Source organism: Pelodiscus sinensis, chromosome 1, assembly GCF_049634645.1.
Source record: "Pelodiscus sinensis isolate JC-2024 chromosome 1, ASM4963464v1, whole genome shotgun sequence".
Taxonomy (NCBI): Eukaryota; Metazoa; Chordata; order Testudines; family Trionychidae; genus Pelodiscus; species Pelodiscus sinensis.
In genome coordinates, this window is record NC_134711.1 from 49,647,360 (window position 1) to 49,668,112 (window position 20,753).

The window sequence follows — 20,753 nt, forward strand, 5'->3', positions numbered from 1 at the left end:
TGGTGGCTCAGTTTGGTTGGGAGACCCTACTCGTAAGTTCGGGCAGTGTGCCGTGTGACCGACTGCCTTAAAGGCACCCCAAACTCCTGTGAGTTCGCTGTTCCCCTTAGGGTGAAAGTTCAATAGTTGGCTATTGTAGGTTGGTTGTTGCCCGACTGTGTAGGAATTTATAGCAGCACACATGGATACCATTGCAACCAAAGCGACTCTGCCCATGCACAGATTCAGCACCCTAGGCTACTTCATAGCGGTAGCACGAGCGACCCCTACCACGACGGTTCACAAATGCTTAAAGATTTTGGGCCACATGGCTGCCACAACGTACGTTGTCAGGTTGGCGAGGCTCCACGTGAGATTCCTTCAGTCTTGGCTCGCCATACTTTACACCCCGTCCAGAGACCTGCTTTCCAAGTCATAGAATCATAGAGCTGGAAGGGATCTCAGGAGGTCATCAAGTCCAGCCCCCTGCCCACGGCAGGACCAACCCCAACTAAACCAACCCAGTCAAGGCTTTGTGAAGCCGAGACTTAAAAACATCTAGGGATGGAGATTCCTTTACCTCCCTAGGTAACCCCATTCCAGTGCTTCACCACCCTCCTAGTGAAATAGTTTTTCCTAATATCCAATCTAGATCTCTCCCAGTGTAACTTGAGACCATTGCTCCTTGTTCTGCCATCCGTCACTACCGTGAACAGCCTTTCTCCATCCCCTTTGGAACCTCTCTTCAGGAAGTTGAAGGCTGTTATCAAATTCCGCCTCACTCTTCTCTTTTGCAGACAAAACAAACCCACATCCCTCAGTCTCTCCTCATAGGTCATGTGCTCCAGCCCCCTAATCATTTTGTTCGCCCTCCGCTGGACCCTCTCCAATGCGTCAACATCCTTTCTATAGTGGGGGGAGGGGGGGGACTAGAACTGGACACAATACTCCAGATATGGCCTCACCAGAGCCGAATAAAGGGGAATAATCACTTTTCTGGATCTGCTGGAAATGCTCCTCCTAATGCACCCTAATATGCCATTAGCCTTCTTGGCTACAAGGGCACACTGTTGACTCATATCCAGCTTCTCATCCACTGTAATCCCCAAGTCCTTTTCTGCAGAACTGCTACTTAGCTATTCATTCCCCAGACTGTAACAATTCTTGGGATTGTTCCATCCCAAGTGCAGGACTCTACGCCCTCAGTACCCTTGGATGCATTAAATCTGGGCCCATTGTTGCTAGGAAGAGTCAGTCTCAGGTCCGACACTGGTTTCTCAAAGTACGAAGACATGATACACAGGTAGCTGTCAACCATAAGCTGTTTATTTTCTGACAGCTATCAGCTGTGCCCCTTAACTAAAAGAACAACATGATAGGAAAAGTGGCATTATTACATCACTTCTGCTAGCCGGGGAACCCCATTTAGGCTGTGAATGAAGTAGGAGACTATCTCCGCTTCCGAGGTGCAGGTACCCAAAGCCCATCAGTGAGGTCCAAATTGCTGTGCTCTGGTGCAGCTTTAAATACTGTGTCTCTACCTTGTTTGTGGCAGTTTGGAAATTTCTGGGGGTTACTCATTGCTTGTTACAGCATGTCTCAACCGTACTGCTTGTCCTTTGACTTTGTTTACATGATCAGTACAGTTAGGTAAACAAGATTATGTTCCTGCCCTTATCTACAATTAGTTCTTGCTACAATGGTGTATGTTCCTAGAGGCTTGCTTCTGGTTCATCAGTAGTAGGAAAGGGCGGGTTGGGATGGGAAAGGGAGGGAATGCGGGCCTCACCACCGCTATACTTCACATGTACAGAGTTCTTCCGCAATTGACCCCTACACCCATGGATTTGTGTATGTTTAGCTTTTCTAAATAGTTCCTAACTTGTTCTTTCCCCACCAAGGGCTGTCCACCTCCTTCCCATACTGCGTTGCCTAGTGCATTTGTCTGGGAGCTGACTTTGTCCGTAAAGACAGAGTCAAAGCATTGAGTACTTCAGCTTTTCCCACATCATCTGTTACTAAGTTACCTCCCTCATCCAGTAAGGGTCCTACACCCTCTCTGATCACCCTCTTACTGCTAACATGCCCGTAGAAACCTTTCTAGTTACCCTTCACATCTCTTGCTAGCTGCAATTCCAATTGTGCTTTCGCCTTCCTGATAACTCCCCTGCATTCTCGAGCAATATATTTATACTCCTCCCTGGTCAGCTGTCCAAGTTTCCACTTATAAGCTTCCTTTTTGTGTTTAAGCTCGCCAAGAATGTCCCCAGTAAGCCAATCTGGTCACCTACCATATTTGCGTTTCTTGCTGCATATTGGATGGTTTCTTTCTGTGCCTTTAATAAGGCTTCTTTAAAATACTGCCAGCTTTCCTGGACTCCCTTCCCCTTTATGTAAGCATCCCAGAGAATCCTGCCCATCAATCCTCTGAGGGAGTCAGTCTGCTTTTCTGAAGTCCAGGATGTGTATTTTGCTACTCTCCTTTCTTCCTTTGGTAAAGATCCTGAAATCTACCATCTCATGATCACTGCTTCCCAGGTTGTCACCAACCTCTACTTCCCCTACTAGTTCCTCCCTGTTTGTGAGCAGCAGGTTAAACTGCGCATGGCCCCTGTTTGGTTCCTTCAGCACTTGTACCAAGAAGTTATCCCCAACATTCTCCAAAAACTTCCTGGATTTTCTGTGTATTGCTGTATTGGTCTCCCAACAGATATCAGGGTAATTAAAGTCCCCCATGCGAACCAGGGCCTGCAATCTGGAAGCTTCTCTCATTCCCATTCTGCCATGGGTTCTCAACTCCTTGCACTGGTGAACGAATCCACACAATGTTCTAACAGGCATTCCATTCCATCAACCAACCCCTACACTTACCATTATGACTGATTAATCACGTAAAGGATGGGGTGCTCACGAAGGACCTCATGGCCCAGGGCAAGTGGTCCTTCATGGAGCAAACCCTCCATATCAACTTTTTGGAACTGAGAGCAGTGTGATATGCATGCCAACATTTCCTACACTCTGTAGCTTACAAAACTGTCAGCATCATGATGGACAATCCCACTTGCATGTATTACATCAATCGACAAGTCGGTGTACAATCCTCTATGTACAGAGGCTCTCAGCTATGGAATTGGTGCCTGGTGCTCCAGATTACCCCATTGCCACGTACTTCCCAGGGGTGTTAAATATGACCTCAGATGCCCTCAGTCTCAAATTTTATGACCACCACAAGTGGGAGATAGACATGCACGCCCTCGGTTACGTGTTTTACCGATGGAGTCAACCAGACGTATACCTTTTCGCGACCAGGAACAACCACAAATGCCACCTTTACTGTTCCAGGAAAGCACTCCCTGATGGATGCTTTCGCCATCAAATGGGACGCACCACTACTCTATGCATTCCCACGTCTTCCCATTTTCCACAAGGTCAGCATCAAAATCAGAACAGATTGAACTTTCATGATTCACATCACAACAGTGTGGTCAAGGCAAACATGGTATCCCTACCGCCTCAGAGTGTCAGTCACAGATCCATATGCTTTTCCAACACAATGCAGTCTTCTATCCCAGAGTCACAGCACGATTCTTCACCACAAACTGCACCTCTACGCTTGGCTCCTTCATGGCTCCATTATGCTGAGAGCACTTCTCTGAAAGAGTAAAAGAAATACTAATCAACAGTAGAAGAGAGTCCCCCAGGAAAACTTATCTCTACAAATGGAACAGGTTCTCCGAGTGGCTTAAACATATGCATACCATACTCCCCGAGACTGCCCCTCTACCCCTCCTGCTGGACTACATCTTGCACCTTAGGGAGTCAGGCCTGGCTATCAAGGATTATGTGGCTGCTGTAGAGGCCTTCTATTGCACTACTGAGGATGATTGTTTCCTTTCAAACCCAATCACCAAAAGATTCCTCACTGGTCTACAAAACACTTTTTCATCCTTTCACCCACCAGTTCCTATGTGGGACCTAAACCAAGTACTCAAGAGCCTGACAAAGCCACCTTTCGAGCCCTTGGCAACCTGCCCTTGGTCATACCTGTCTATGAAGGTCTCCTTCCTAGTTGCAATAACCTCCCGTAGGAGAGTAGGGAACTTGCTGCCCTAATGGAGGACCCCTCTTCCCCGTACAATTTTTACCAAGGACAGGGTGACACTTCAACCTCACCCCAAATTTCTCCTGAAAGTTCCCTCTCCCTTCCACATTAACGAACTGATACACTTACCTGTGTTTCTCCCCAAGCTGCACATGGATCCATCACACACAGCATGGCACACCCTCGATGTCTGCAGAGTGCTCTCATTCTACATTGATTGTACGAGAAACTGCCGAATATCTCCTAGCCTCTTCCTATCCTTTGCGGAATGATCCAAAGGACAGGCTGCCTCTTCTCAAAGGATTTCCAAGTGAATATTTTCATGCATCCACACGTGCTACACCATCCACAACAAAGACCCACCGGGCACCATCACTGCCCATTCCACTAGAGCCGTGTCCTCTACAACTGCTTTCCTCAAGAATGTACCTCTACAGGAATTTGCAGTGCAGCCACTTGGTCGTCAGACCACACATTTGCACAACACTATGCTCTTGCATCCTCCATAGCGTCATCCCTGGCTGTTGGGCATACAGTACTATTCTCCGTGACAACAACAGGGCTCCAAACCTGCCTCCATGAGATGACTACTGCTTTATAGTCACCCAGATTGGAGCACCCACGGGGACACTAGTCGAAGAAAAAGAAAGAGTTACTCACCTTATGTAGTAACGGTGGTTATTCGAGATGTGTCCCCCTGTGGGTGCTCCGCTACCCTCTCTCCCCTGCTTTGAAACCCCATGCTCTACTAGTATGTGTAGAGAAGAAACGAAGGGAGCTGTGTTGCGCGTGTGCCTAACAGACACCAACAGCACGAGGGGGCACCACGGTGTGTGCGTGGTGTGGCAGATGCTTTTAGAAAAATCTCTGGTCACCGGTGCAAGGATGCACCAGCACTCAGAGTGGAGCACCTACAGGGACACACATCTTGAAGAACCAGCTTTACTGCACAAGGTGAGTAATTCTTTCTTACTCAGATATCAGAATAGTGAGCCCATTATATTTCAAAATAATGGCTTGTTCAAAAGACGTGGAATAGCTATTTTGGGATACTGGAAATATCCCAAAATAGCTCCACAGTGTAGACGTACCCCAAATACAAACTAGAATCTTTCTTCTTGGCAGCCAGGGGAGCAAGTAAGCCCCCAATTCCATTCCTCTGGGAAAAAGAGGGAACCTACTAAGAAGCACCAACTGAAGGACTTGACTAGGGAGTGGTTTGGAGTGCCCCCCTTTCCCACTTGCTTACTCTTCGACCTGCCACTAGGCTGCACAACCGCCAGGGACCTGGCAAAAATCCCATTTTCAAAAGTGACAAAGGTACATAAGAATTTGTTTAATTGAAACGCAACAAATTTAGGCTTTTAATTATGTATATCCTTTGAAAATGTAAATTAGGTTTTTAAGACACATAGACACTTTAGAAAATCTTATTCTTCCTTGAATTTATTTTAACATGATCATTTCCTACGTAAGACCGAAGTATTACTTTGACAGATACGGCAATTTCCTCCAATATCTTTGGGAGGTCTTTCTGTACTAAGTTCATGTATCATTGTGGTCCAGGCTTTTCTGAAACCTCTTAGCATGGGAGATGTGACAGATTGGAGATCTGGGGTTCAAAGGACTATACTGAATAGTGTGCCAGACAAAGTGTTTAGTGGTTTTCCTGATGAATTCCTAATGGGAGATGAAAGCAAATTTCCCACCTCAGGTCATGCATGAAAACTGCCTTTTGAAGCTACAATATTAGGAGTGAGCCATTGTATGCTGATCTCCTGTTACATACAGCCAAGATCAAAGGTCTGCACTGTATAAAGGAAAGATGGAACTATTCATGGTTGGTTCTGAATACAAGATTTTTATGAACTTGTAACTGTGGGGAAAATCCAGTTGAGTTTTGAAGGAGTGGCACTCACCAGAGTCTGCGATGAGTTGGGTTAATCTCTGGTAATTTTTTAAGCATGTGTGTAGATGCTTTATTATTTTAATAGGTTTTCTCTGTAGTGCTTTTATTTTAAGAATAAAGGTGCTTGCTTATAAAGAGCTTTGTGGTAACTTGTAGCTGCTAACAGTTTCACAGTTCATAGCCTCTGGAGAGAAATCAAAACATAGACACTTGCTTGTTTAGGCAGTCTGACTTGCTAGAAATATTAAAGTGTGGTCTGTGAACCATGAAGTCTCAAAACATCCAGCCAAAAAGAAGTGACTGCTATGGAGCCAAAGGCCTAATGTGTATGTTCTTGAGGAGGAATAATGGTGCAGATGCTCCTGAGACAGTTACTACTGAAGTTGGCCAACGCAAGCAATTCCCATCTGGTGAAAAAATTTCAAGTTTTCAATATTTTTCAGAAGTCAACATTTTTTTATGGAACTGAACATTGAGAAATTTTAAAAACTCCAAAACTTTCTTATTTTGATGTTTTCGAAATGAAATATGAACCGTACAATTCCAAACTGCCTGGGCTTGTCTACCTGCCATGCTTCTGGAGCTATTTGGCTCCCAAGGGAGATAGGTGGATTGTAAAGCTATCAGAATTGACACATTCTCCCTAAATCTTTTGAGACCACTGAGCAGTATTTTCTGATGGAAAACTGTTATAAAAATTTTCACCAGTTGTAATTACTATGACTGCTGTAGTTATCATACCTACTTGTTAATTACTTTCTGTGATACACCCTTGTCTTCTACCTTTTCACTGATCTACATCATCCCCTCTGCTTTCAGACTTGTAAAGTAAAGTGCAGGTGTGTATGGATTACATACTTCAAACTGGGTGTTAGTTCAAGATAGGGATGTTAAATAGCGACTATTTGATTAGTCAATAGGGCTAATCCCCCCCTATGACTGTTGCTCCACTTCAAAGGCAAAAGTGCTGCATGGAGCCCGGGTCAACTGGGGACTTCTCCACTGACAGCGGGCTCCGTGCAGCGCTGCTTCTTTGAAACTCTGTGAGGAGCCTGACTCTAGGCTCCCCGTGGCATTTCAAAGTGGCAGTGCCGCACAGAGCCTGGGGTGTGCCAGGGAGTCCTCAGCTGATCCTAGGCTCCACGCTGCACTGCCGCTTAGAAATGCTGCAAGGAGCCAGACGCTGGGCTCCTTGTGCTGTTTCAAAGTGGCAACGCCGCATGGAGCCTGGGATGTGCAAGGGAGTTCCCAGCTGATCCCGGGCTCCATGTGGCACTGCTGCTTTGAAACGTGTGCAGCCCAGGACCAGCTGGGGTGACCTCAGGCTGCACATATTATTTCAAAGTGGCAGCACCATATGGAGCCTGGAGTCTGGCCCCAGGCTCTAATCAGCACTGCCACTTTGAAGTACCCCATCCCTTGCTGCCTCTTTCTGATAGAGACAGCAAGGTGGAAGGGAAGTGACTAGTCAACTACCCTGTCGACTATCATAGTCAACTAGTCCTTCACATCTCTAGTTCAAGAGTTTTTCTTAGTGTTTTTCTTAGTGTATCCTACACTCTAAAGGTTTGCCTATACCACAGTTTAAAAAAATCTGTGCCAGCTGACTGAAGCTAAGAGGCTGTTTAAGTGTAGTGTAGATACTTTGGCTTGAGCTGCAGAGTGAGCTCTGGGACCCTGCCACCTCGTAGAGTCCTATTTTTGGGCTCCAACCTAAGCCCAAAAATTTACACCACAGCCCCTTAGTCTTGGCCCTGTGAGCCAATGTCATGTGGCACAGGCTAGCTGCATTTTTTTTTTTTAAATCTCAGTGTACCAAAGTCATTTAGATTTATCTCTGAATATGTCTCTGGAAATAAGATGTTCTAGGAGTATTATATTTGGGAATGCCATAAGAGAGCTTTTTAATGTTGAAATTTAAACATGAATTAGTGGGAAAAAGTTCAAATAAGTATTCTTGGGAGAATAATTTATCCACTTTTATTAATACATTTTATATGTAATGTCCCTCTTTCCTACGGTATGTGAAATATCTCTTTCTTTCCTCTCCGTACACAATTCTGGGCTCTGTTCTTGTGATAGCCAGAAGATTTTTTCCTTAAAAGTGACAATCATTCTGTAGTCTGTTTCAAAAAAGTAATATACAAATCAAATGAAAGAGAGTATACCAGCAGGAGTCTTAACAGTACCATATGTTTTTCTTCCTGCCATGATAAATCATCTGTTTAATTAGTTCTAGTAGTACACTAAATGGGTAATGTTGGCTGTCTTTCATACTGTTTCCATGCTCAGATTTAAGTGGGTTGTCTTGTTTATATTTTTGAGTTTTTAAGTTGTTAAGTTGATAAACCACATGGGGAGAAAAGGGCATAACTTCATGAATGATCCCTTGATCACGGATGCTGACAAAATGACGCATGAACATTTTAAATTGGTAGGCTGCTGTTATCATGCTAACCGAGCCCATTAAAGTCACACAAGAGAGCATAGCTTATTATGTTGCTAAGCTGTGACTTTTTCATGGTTTCATTGTAAACATGACAATTTATGGTTGGCATTAATGGTATTAAGTTGACAGAATTAAAGCCACTGTTTATTGATACAGTTCAGTAACTTGATTTAATTGGTTTCTCACTAAACTGATCTAACAAGGATTTGAAGCAGTATTTTGTATAGCATTATAAAGGAAAGCTCCAGAATTTTTGTATCCAGATGAAAACAGAGAAAATTTCATTTAAAATGTATGTGCTATATGGCTTTCTATTAAATATGAAAGCAGTGTATAGGTTAATCAAACTTACATTGGGGACACAGCGGCTCTTGTCATAGGCGTGGTGGCCAGATGCATTAGAGCCAGAGACCATGGTAGAAGATAGGAATCAGTCTGGGTCAGGATACCAGGAGGACAGGCAGGAGACAAACTGTAAGGCAGAACCACAAATCAGATGCCAGGAGTCACACTGGATCAGGTTAATAGGAAACCGAACCAGGGCGTGGGAGAGAGAGCAGGTAGCACAAGACATAAGTCCAGAACAGGATGGAGCACAGTTGTTCAGACAGCTTCTTCTTTCTGCTGCTGGCTTAAGTAGGGCCAGCAGGACAGTAAGATGCTAGTGGACTCTAGGAATACGTATGAGGGGTCCACAAGGCTGCCTTCATGGGTGCCAGGTAAGCAATTCTGCATGAAGCCAGATGGAGGGTTGGAGTGTGGCTGCTCCTATAAATTCTACAGACCCAGCTTCAAAACCTGTGCGTCATGAAATGTGATCTCCTGCTAGGTGTCATACAGTCTTCAATTGAAAATGTCCAACTTGTTAGATAGAATTCCAGTGACAGAGGTGTTTTGATGGTAAGTTCCATTAAGAAATGTATGTGTTTTGAGAACGTGGTCTGGTTCCCAGACTGGTGTCTTGTGGGTCAGAGCCATATACTTGGAACATGACATTTGCTTTGCTATTCCTTGTTCCAGAGTGTGTAAATAGTTTAAAGTTGAACCAGAAGAAGAATAGAGGCCAGCAGGGCTGTTGGTCCAGGGCCTTTCCTCTATGCAGTTACTTCAGGTTCTTATGGTCCTTAAATATGTGACAGGCCTTTTATAGTGTTGCAACTCTTCAAAGGCAATTTTAGTTGTCAGGAACTCCTTGTTTAGGATGTCTTAGTTTCACTCAGCTGATCTGAGCTTCCTGGAGTAGTAGGCGATGGTATGCAGTACTTGGTTGCCTCTGTGAGTGTGGAGAGAACTGCCCTGATCACTGCACTAGGGTTGTTGGCTTCCACTGTGAAAACTTGTGCCATGTCAGGGTGGGCCAGCATTGGAGTGGCAAAGGCAAGCTTCAATTGATGATATGCATGCTGGGCCCGAAAATTATTATTATTTTCTGAGTAGTGCAGTGTGGGGCTTGGTTTGTTTGAAAATATTTTAACTGAACTTCCAGTAGAAGTTTGTGAATCCTAACAAATGAAGGTCACACAGGGGTGCTGATAGACAGTTCACCTCCCCGCTCTCCCACAATTGTGGCGACTATAGCCAGCACTGTTGTTCTTCTTAGAACATCTCTTTTTCGCTCACACCATTGTCTCCAGGCACTGGACCTGGCACTGGTCATGGGAGCAGGTTCTCCTCCCAACACTCATCACCAACCGGTTCAGTGGCATCGTGGTATTATACTAGGCACTGGCTATCATATCATCGTCCACAGTACCCCTGGTTCTTCTTCGAGTGGTCCCCGTGGGTGCTCCACTCCAGGTGTCGGGTCCCGTCCCGGCGCCGCTGGTCGGAAAACTTCTATAGCCGTAGCCGAGCCGGACCGCGCACGCGCGGACGCAGCGCGCGGCGTTCGCGCCTTTGCAACGGACCGGCTCCCCCTTGTCAGTTCCTCTCAGCCGCCCGTGGTTGCTGGCGGAACGCCGTTTGTCTCCTCAGACAGGAGCCGTTACTACACAAAAAAAAAAAAAAAAAAAAAAAGAAAGAGAAAGTTAGTTAGTTAATTGGTTAATAATAGTTAGTTAGGTAAAAAAAAAAAAAAAAAAAAAAAAAAAAGAAGACAAAAAGACAAAAACGAGACATTATGCCTGGGTCACCGGGATTTAAACGGTGCGCTCTCTGCAAGGAAGCCATGCCAGCATCTGACGGGCATGAAGCTTGTGTCAGATGCTTAGGAGAGGCGCATGTGCCACAAAAATGCACTCACTGTGCTAAATTGACTCCGCGGGCACGCAGAGATAGAGATATGCGCCTGAAACTGCTGTTGTGTGACAAAGCTTTACAGCCTCCGGAGCAGCAGGTCTCAAAGTCCTCTATAGGACAAAGGAAGAGATCAGATTCCCCTGAGGCGTTGGGATCAAAAAAGAAGAGAGTTTCTCCCACCCGCTCTCTCCCGCCTCCCTCGCTGTCCCGGGCTGGTCAGGAGCACAAGCCGGGTGTCTCCGGGGCGGCAACGCACTCAGGCAGGTCGCATAAGCCGCAAGCGGCAAGCCGCTCGTTATCGGCACCGGCTCCGCGTCCCGCCGAGAGCACGGTCGCTGCGGAACGCTCGGCACCGCCACAGGGGCTGGAGCCGCGACAGTCTGCCCAGCCGCATCGAGCGGCACCGCAAACGGCTATTGGGGGCCAGGACAAGCCGGCACCGTGCTCGGCACCGGATGCCGCATTGCCAGATGGCACCGGGGAGCGGAACGAACGGGGCCGGCAGATCGCCCCCCACCGTGCCGAGTCGGCACCGGCAGATCATGCTGCTATCGCAGCTGCACCGAGTGACCATCTGCCTGCGGTGCCGGGCAGGATGCTAATGCCTGCCGACAATGCTGGCGAAATTATTCCTCCCCCTACCAGCTGTTCCTTATCAGTGCAAGGGGGAGAGGCTTCCCCTGCCTCAGTAGTCCCGACAAAGGCTGCTAGAAAGTCAGCACGAAGGCATTCAATTTCACCTTCACCTCAGCCTTCAGTTTCTCCTTCTCAGTCAATGAGGGCTAGTCATCCTCCGTTGTCTCATAGCCCAACAATGCCTTCTCCTCGCTGTAGGTCAAGATCTTGTTACTCTGACCATCGGGAACGATATCATTGCTACCGTCGGGAATCATCATACAGATCCCGCTCACCTAGCTACTCCCCGCCTAGATCTTATCATAGGCGGTATGACAGCAGATATTCCTCGCGAAGGTCTTCCCCTGACCATTTTGAATATAGAAGTCACCGGTCAGTTTCGGGATATGGGAGACCTCATTCTCGCTCTCATCACTGCTGCTGCCATACTCCTCATGAGGCACGTCAATCATCTCCAATTCAACACTGGAAGAGGGCATCGCCTAAGCACCAGAATCCTTCGCCTTCAGTTCAGCTATCTGAGCCCGAGGAAGGCCAGATATCGGATACGGACGATCAATTACGATCTGTAACTCAAAAAGATATTTCGACATCTTCCCCAGACGATGCAGTGTTTGAAGGGGATCCATCTCCCCCGGACGACACTAAAGACTTTCAAGACCTTTTTAGGAGAGTAGCCCAGTCTCAAGAGGTTCAGATAGCAGGCACTCCAACGAAGCAGTTTAAGCTCTGGAGAAATTTACACCCCAAACAACAATCTAAGGTTGCTCTTCCTATGGACGAGGCGATCCTCCAATCAGCAGCAGAGATTTGGAATACCCCGGCTTCGACTCCACCAACTTCGAAACCGGCGGAAAAGCGTTATTTTATAGCATCCAAAGACTCGGAATTTCTGTTTACTCACCCGCAACCAAACTCCTTGGTCGTCGACGCAGCTCTCCAAAGGGCTAAGAACCCACAATTGAAGAATGCGGGGGCTGATAAAGAGGCAAAGAAACTTGACATATTTGGCCGAAAGGTTTATACATCGGCCACCTTGCTTCTTCGCATAGCGAATTATACAGCTCTGTTGGCGAATCATAGCTTCGACAGTATAGCGAAACTTACAGACCTGTCCCAAAGATCATCGGAGGCGGACAGAGAGTTGTTACGATCGATCCTCAAGGAGGGCTATGCATGTTCCAAGGCCAATCTTCAGATAGCCATGGATATAGCAGATACAGCAGCTCGAGGAGTGGCAACAGCGGTGTCCATGAGGCGCTCTTCTTGGCTCGCCACGGCGGCAGTGCCCAAGGAGTTGCACTCCAAGGTAGAAGACCTCCCGTTTGACAAGGTGAGGTTGTTTGCAGAAAAGACAGATGAGGTGCTTCACACGGGAAAAGATTCAAGAACGACACTTCGGACGCTGGGGATGTACGCACCGCCATTCCGCCGCCGTCGTTATTTTCCATACCAAAGACGGTACGATTATCAGTCTCGGAGGCAAACAAATCGTCCGTTCGACCAGTCGCGACCTAGACAGCGCCCTCAACGAAGGCGTCCACCACCACCCAGGGTGACTGGCACGCCCGCCTCAAAACAGCAAGTTTGACTCCCTTGTTGGGGGCAAGCGCATCATACCAATCGTCATTACACAGACAAAACCCATTTTTCACCACCGCTTACGACCTTACTATCATCAATGGGTCGCAATAACATCGGACAAGTGGGTTCTGGAAGTCATAAGCAGCGGCTTCACCATTCCTTTCACTTCCATCCCTCCCACCACCCCACCCTCCCCGTCCCTTTTCAGGGACCCATCTCACGAGGATCTCCTGCGACAGGAAGTCCATCACCTCCTGGACATCGGAGCGATAGAGAGGGTCCCCGATCAGTTCAGGGGAAGAGGGTTCTATTCCAGATACTTTCTAACGGAAAAGAAAACGGGGGGCTGGAGACCCATTCTCGATCTAAGACGTCTGAATCGTTATCTTCGCAGACAGCGCTTCAAAATGGTGACACTGACTTCCATAATCCCATCCCTCGATGTCAACGATTGGTTCGCTGCCCTCGATTTACAAGATGCGTATTTTCACATCACAATACATCCCGCGCACAGGCGTTTTCTGCGATTTGTGATAGGTCTCGATCATTTTCAGTATCGGGTTCTACCATTCGGTCTGGCTTCAGCACCCAGAGCCTTCTCAAAAACCCTGGCCGTCGTGGCAGCTCATCTGCGTCGGTTACAGGTGATAATATATCCATACCTGGACGACTGTTTAATAAAAGGTGCCACGCAGCGAGAGGCATCGCAGATGGTGGCGACGGTAGAACAAACGTTCGAGTCACTCGGCCTCCTCCTCAACAGGAAAAAATCAACACTTATTCCGACGCAATTCATAAAGTTTATAGGGATAAACCTCGATTCACGCACGGCAAGAGCTTACTTACCTCACGAAAGGTTTCAAGCGATCAAGGATCTCGTGACCATACTAACCAGCAACACCATGGTATCGGTACACAGTTGCCTGCGTCTCCTGGGCCACATGGCAGCGGCCACTGCTGTAGTTCCTCATGCGCGCCTCCACCTGAGGGGTCTCCAACATTGGTTGTCCACAGTTTATGTCCCTGTGAGGCACGACATCCAAAAGGTAGTATGCCTACCTCCGCATGTCCAAAGATCCCTGCAGTGGTGGACGAAAAAGCAAAACCTTCTGCCAGGGGTTCCATTCCATCGACAACAACCATCGGTACAGATAACATCGGATGCCTCACTCATCGGCTGGGGGGCCCACATGGGCAGCGAACGAATTCAGGGCAAATGGTCTCCCAGCGAAAGGCGTCTGCACATAAATCTGTTGGAGCTTCGGGCAATCTTCTACGCATGCAAACATTTTCTTCCCCACATCAGAGGTCTGACAGTGAGGATACTGACGGACAATATAGCTGCAATGTATTATGTCAACAGACAAGGAGGAGCACGGTCACGATCCCTATGCGCCGAAGCAGTGCGATGTTGGAACTGGTGCATACAGAACAACGTAACCATAGCAGCGTCGTACTTACCTGGCACCGCCAATGTAATTGCAGACTCTCTCAGCAGGCAATTCCCCACGGATCACGAGTGGGAGATAAGGACAGATGTACTTTCTGTGGTATTTCAGAAATGGGGGATTCCACAGGTAGACCTATTCGCAACATACAACAACAAGAAATGTCGCCTGTATTGCTCGAGAGCAGGGCTCGGCAAGGGCTCTCTCGGCGATGCGCTTCTGGTCACATGGAAGAAGACACTTCTGTATGCTTTTCCCCCCACAGTGCTTATCTCCAGGACACTGGAGAAAATCAGCTTAGAAGCGGCGACTGTCATTCTGCTAGCGCCAGCGTGGCCCAGGCAAGCCTGGTATCCATTCTTACACAGAATGTCAGTTCAACCACCTTACCCTCTTCCTCTTCACCAAGACCTCCTTACTCAGGTACGAGGCACGCTGTTACACCCCAGACTGCAGGCGTTGCATTTGACGGCGTGGCTCCTCAGTGGCTAAAAGGGGATGAAAATCTCTGTTCTGAGCAGGTCAAGACAATACTTCTACACAGTAGGAAAGACTCTACGAGGAACACGTACCTTGCAAAATGGCGGAGATTCGCTAACTGGTGCATTCAGAACAACATACACCCTCTCTCATCTCCTCTACAACACGTTTTGGACTACATCCTTCACTTACGGACTTCAGGGCTGGCACTATCGTCCCTAAGAGTGCACTTGGCAGCCATCAGTGCTTTTCACCAGCCAATAGAAGGTTCCTCGCTCTTCTCCCATGCAATTACAAAGAGGTTCCTCAAAGGGCTCCTAAATTTGCATCCACCACGAAGGGCGCCTTCCCCTTCTTGGAATCTGGATTTAGTATTGGACACCATTATGTACCCACCTTTTGAGCCCTTGACATCAGTTTCTCTGCATATGCTAACAATGAAAACAGTCTTCCTCCTTGCAATTACATCGGCAAGAAGGGTAGGTGAACTGGGGGCGTTGATGGCAAGCCCTCCTTTTACAGTTTTTTCCAAAGATACAGTGACGCTGCGATTACACCCAGATTTTATTCCCAAAGTCTGTTCTTCCTTCCATATTAACGAGCCTGTGGTCCTCCCGACTTTTTATCCCAAGCCTCATTCTTCAACTAGGGACGCTCTGTTTCACACGCTCGATGTCCGACGTGCGCTCTCCTTCTATATAGATAGAACACGTCAATGGAGACGCACTGACAGACTGTTGGTATCTTTGGCACCTAGATCAAAGGGCAAAGCGCTTTCCGCTCAACGCATTGCAAATCTCATCACTCTCTGTATTACGAAATGCCACTTGCTTAGGAATAAGCCTCTACCTGTTTTACCTCGGGCTCATTCTACGCGAGCGGTAGCGACTACCACTGCCTTTGCAAAGGGTATTCCCCTTGCGGATATCTGCCGGGCAGCTACCTGGGCCTCTAGCGCAACTTTCGCACGGCATTATGCCGTAACTAAGAGGTGGGCTTCAGATACAGCGGTAGCCTCTGCAGTCCTGTCCACAGTAGAAAATAACTGACCCGGAGCGCATTCTGGGTTACTGCTTTATACTCACCTGGAGTGGAGCACCCACGGGGACCACTCGAAGAAGAAGAAGAAGTTACTCACCTTGTGTAGTAACGATGGTTCTTCGAGATGTGTCCCCGTGGGTGCTCCACGCCCCACCCTCCTCCCCGCTCCGGGTCTTTTTGCTTTATCTTTCAGAGACCGAGCGGTGAGAGGAACTGACAAGGGGGAGCCGGTCCGTTGCAAAGGCGCGAACGCCGCGCGCTGCGTCCGCGCGTGCGCGGTCCGGCTCGGCTACGGCTATAGAAGTTTTCCGACCAGCGGCGCCGGGACGGGACCCGACACCTGGAGTGGAGCACCCACGGGGACACATCTCGAAGAACCATCGTTACTACACAAGGTGAGTAACTTCTTCTTTAGCCATCTGTGGCCTTATCCACCGCAGCAACACCAACCCTAATGGCTACCTTGGGAACCAGGGAACAAATACCATATTCATTCCTCCCACCGAATCTGATCATGTGAGTCAACAACAGCGACCCCAGCATGCACAACAACGCAGTCTCCTCCTACCACCACACAATCATCGTTGGCACACACTCCATGCTCACCCTTGGTGACTACCCAACTAGATCCCACAGAGGCGGACAACAACTTATCCCCAATCAGATTCTGACAGCCACTGTGCAGTATCTCAGTTTTCTTTGTCTCCAGATGAGGCCGTTTTCCCTTCTTCCTCTCCCCTGTAGATGACCTGAAACAATTTCAGGATCTATTCAAAAGGGAAGCATAATCCCAAGATGTCGCATTGGAAGAAGTACAAGAGAAGCAGCATAAATTGCTTAAAATTTTACAGCCCACCACCTCTTCCAAAATAGTCCTACCAATTGACAAAGCCATTATGGAGCCATCTGAAGCCATGTGGCAGACATCAGCCTCTATTCCCTCCTCCCCCAACTAATCACAGAGCGGATAGAAAATATTTTGTCCTGGCCAAGGGGATTGATTTTCTTTTCTCCCACCCCTAGCCGAATTTGTTGGTGGTTGATGCTGTCCACCACTGTTCCAGACAGCCACAATTCAAATCTACAGCCCAAGACAAAGAACATAAGCGACTCTACATTTTTGGGAGGAAAGTGTACTCCTCTGCCACTTTCTGCAATTCTGCATTTCCAATTACTGCTCTTCTTGCTAATTAGGATCATGCAAACTATACCAGGCTGCAGGAGGTCTTAAACGATCTTCCTGAACAAAAGAGGTTTCAGCTCCAGTCCATTATGAAGGAGGCTTGATCAATTGCTTGAACCGCTTCATAAGCATCAATGGGCGTAGCAGACACGGCAGCCAGGGTGACAGCGACAGCAATTGTTATGCATTGCACTTCATGGCTATAATCATCTGGCATCTTACGTGAGTTGCAGACAAAGGTAGAGGTCCTTCTTTTTGACAGAAATCAACTCTTTGCTGCAAAAACGGACAAGGTCCTTCAGTCAGTGAAGGACTCTGACACAACTCTCCGGACATTAGGATGTACACACTACCTAATCAGAGGTCCAAACAATGACCTAATAGGCGAAGGGCTCAGCACACTGAATCATTTGCCCCATAGCAGGTGGCAGAAAAAGATCAATTTTGAAGATGTGGTCAAGAGTCTGAGTGACCTTCCCAGGGGACCAATACACACTTCATACCTATTGTACCATTGTCTGAGGCCCTTTTACCATTAGTGGGTTCTTATTACTATGGACCAGCGGGTCCTCAAGATCATCAAAATGGGCTACGCCGTCCTTTTTACTTCCATGCCCCTGCTCCAATCCCCTCCTCCTCCCTCTTCAGGGACCCCTCTCACAAGTCCACGCTACAAGCAAAGGTAGAAAAACTACTCAGCTCAGGAGCCACAGAGCAGGTCCCCCCCAAATTCCATGGGAGAGGCTTTTATTCAAACTGTTTCCTTACTTCCAAAAAGACAGGAGGTTTGGAGGCTCATTTTAGATCTCAGGAAATTCAGCAAGTTCATCTGCAACTACAAATTCAGAATGTTGATCTTAGGATTCATCATCCAATTACTGGCACAAGGATACACCGACACCTGAGTGGAGCATCCGCAGGGACACACATCTCAAAGAACCATTGTTACTGCACAAGGTAACTGCCTATACTTGTGGAAAACAATGAACATGAAAACGACTGTGCTGAATCAGACCAAGGTCCATCTAGCTCAATATCATGTCTTCTGACTGTGGCCAGTGCTAGGTGCCCCCAGAGGCAATGAACAAAACATGTAATCATCAAGTGATCCCAACTCTATTGCCCATTCCCAGCCTCTGACATAGAGCCTAGGGACACTATTCCTACCCATCCCAGTTAAATCATTGATGGACCCATCCTCCATGAATTTATCTAGTTCCTTTGTGAACTCTGTTAAATTCCTAGCCTTCACAAAATCCTCTGGTAAAGAGTTCCACAGGTTGACTGTGCCTTGCATGAAGGATTACTTCCTTTTGTTTCTTTTAAACCTACTGGCTACGTCTACACTGGCCCCTTTTACGAAAGGGGCATGCTAATTTTAAACTTCGTAATAGGGAAATCCGTGGGGGATTTAAATATCCCCCGCGGGATTTAAATAAAGATGTCCGCCGCTTTTTTCCGGCTTGGGGAAAAGCCGGAAAAAAGCGTCTAGACTGGCCCAATCCTCCGGAATAAAGCCCTTTTCCGGAGGATCTCTTATTCCTACTCTGATGGATCTAGCTTCTAGGATTACCAAGGGGTTTGGCATTCAGCAGCAGCAGTGGCTAGGACCCACACAGTCCCCATGGCAGTGGGAGCTGAAGGAAAGTGGAATGCACTCTTTGGGTGCACTTGCTCTGAGGTTGGGTCCCTCTGGGGATGGAGTGGCTGAGATGGAAAGGGCAGGGTTTTGGGGGAGAAGTGCCCTGCAGGGCTGCTGGGTCTCCCGAGCTAGATTGTGAATATGTTGTGGCCCATATATGGTCCACAGGTTGTGAGTTGGAAATCCCTTATCAGAAGTAACCTCACTGAAAACAATATAATTGCTTTAGATTTACATTAGTGGGGGTGGAATCAGAACCTGGGCCAAGAGGTATGACATTAATAATAAAAAAATTGTTCAGAATATTTTGAGTGTTTTTTTTAATAAAGTAAACTACTTTGAAAAATATTGTTGGAGCTCAGGAAGGTATGAAAGTGATGATAATACATGTCAACCAGTGAGAAAAATTAGTGTCTCGTAAAGGGACTGGTCACCAATAGCTCCTATGGATCTTAATTAGAATAATTTCCCTTGTATAATATTCTGTCATCTCAGCCACAGATTGTTAGAGCACTGCAAATCTGCAGCTACCCACAAACTCCATCTTCAGATCATGGATGGATGTGGACCCAAATTTTATATTTAGGATCCTAGAAATCTGTGGATATCCATGGACCATGTTTGTGGATTAGATGCAGATATAAATATAAATTTTGTAGCCACACAGGGCTCTACAGATTGAAATGTATCATAACTGCACCTAAAACGGTAGTGTTGTTTGACATCTTTGACATGGAGCTATCAGTCAGGAGGTAAGATATAAGGACTATCAAGGTGATAGTCTGATTATCTGAGATGTAACCAATAACCTCCACACAGGGAGTGGACCCTGGACACTGTTAAGTCTCAACATTCCTCATGAGTGCAAAAAGATGAGATTTGGATAGGACTAGAGCTGTTTTAAGAAGGTGATGAGCTTACTAGAATGATCTTTGAATCTTGTCAATGGATCAGGATATTTGTATTTCACTTTTACTTACTGTGCTCCAGGCCATCTGTGGTCAGTATTAGCCTGGTTTGCTGCTGGTTTACACATATAGGGTGACTGAGCAGCTTCTTATTGTGTAAACTAGGACAAGGATTTAGTGCTAACCTTCCTATATAAAGTATGTATGACCTGGAGAAGCCTGGCAAAAAAGTAATAATCAACTACAGATTTACAGAGCTAAAGCTTTAGAACATTTAAATGAGGAATGTTATTGGAAAATGAAATATGGTCCTGGAAAGTAAGCATAAGAATTGATAAATTGAAAAGCAGAGGACAACTGATGAAGGAAAGTTAAAAAGACCTCATGGAATGACTAATGGAATAAATTTAGAAGGATGCCGGAGTTGCACAAGGCTAGTGTACCATTAAGTCTGGAAATTGCTTTTAATGGCATTGCATTATATGGAAGTTAAAATGGCTTGACAGAGATTTTGCTTGGTATAACAGTATTGTCAGTAAAACATCCCGATCATTCTGTATAGAAAAGCCATGTTTTATTTTATTCTGCTTGCAGTGAGACTACAGAATGAAAATCAAAATATGTAACACCTTTAAACATAAGAATTTGATACTTGTAAATGTGGAAGGTTTAAACTGAATAGTCATCAAACATGGTGGAAGGAATGAAGAAAGATGAGAGCTGGAAATTGATTTTTGTGTTATGCTTGTTTTCTAGATAGGACTGTAAACTATTTAAAGTATAAAGTAGTCTGTTCGAAATAAATGTTTTGGATCCTGTCAAATCTAATGTAGTTTACATAGATAAAATTTACTGAAATGATAATCAGAGTTTTTCCTTTTCCCTATTCCCTGAAAAATAACCTTAGACCTTTTAGGGTGAAGCTTGACTTCAGTTAAGTCAGTGGGAAGTTTCTGTTAACTTGAATAGGGGATGGATTCCACCCTTCATGTTTATTAAACCAAAATATGGTTATTTGCTGAATCAACAAAGAGGCTTGTAAATTTTTTATATCTGAATGTGATTCTTGTTCTTTCTCCCTCCAACTTTTCTTCTTTTTTGCCTCCTCACACTCACAATAATTAGCTTGGTGCCTCATATACCCAGGTTGAACA

General features: G+C 46.4%; 1 protein-coding gene and 1 long non-coding RNA gene across 13 annotated transcripts in view; one reads left to right on the forward strand and one right to left on the reverse strand.

The window, feature by feature from the left end:
• The window catches only part of IMMP2L (inner mitochondrial membrane peptidase subunit 2), a 771,740-nt gene that overhangs the window by 72,583 nt on the left and 678,404 nt on the right, over nt 1–20,753 (forward strand). The gene's annotated exons all lie outside the window — the stretch shown is intronic.
• LOC142829571 (uncharacterized) overlaps nt 1–20,753 on the reverse strand; it is a 34,138-nt gene that overhangs the window by 7,773 nt on the left and 5,612 nt on the right. The window contains exon 2 of the long non-coding RNA XR_012904096.1: nt 3,489–3,631. This is a non-coding gene — a long non-coding RNA (uncharacterized LOC142829571). The remainder of the gene's footprint in view (nt 1–3,488; nt 3,632–20,753) is intronic.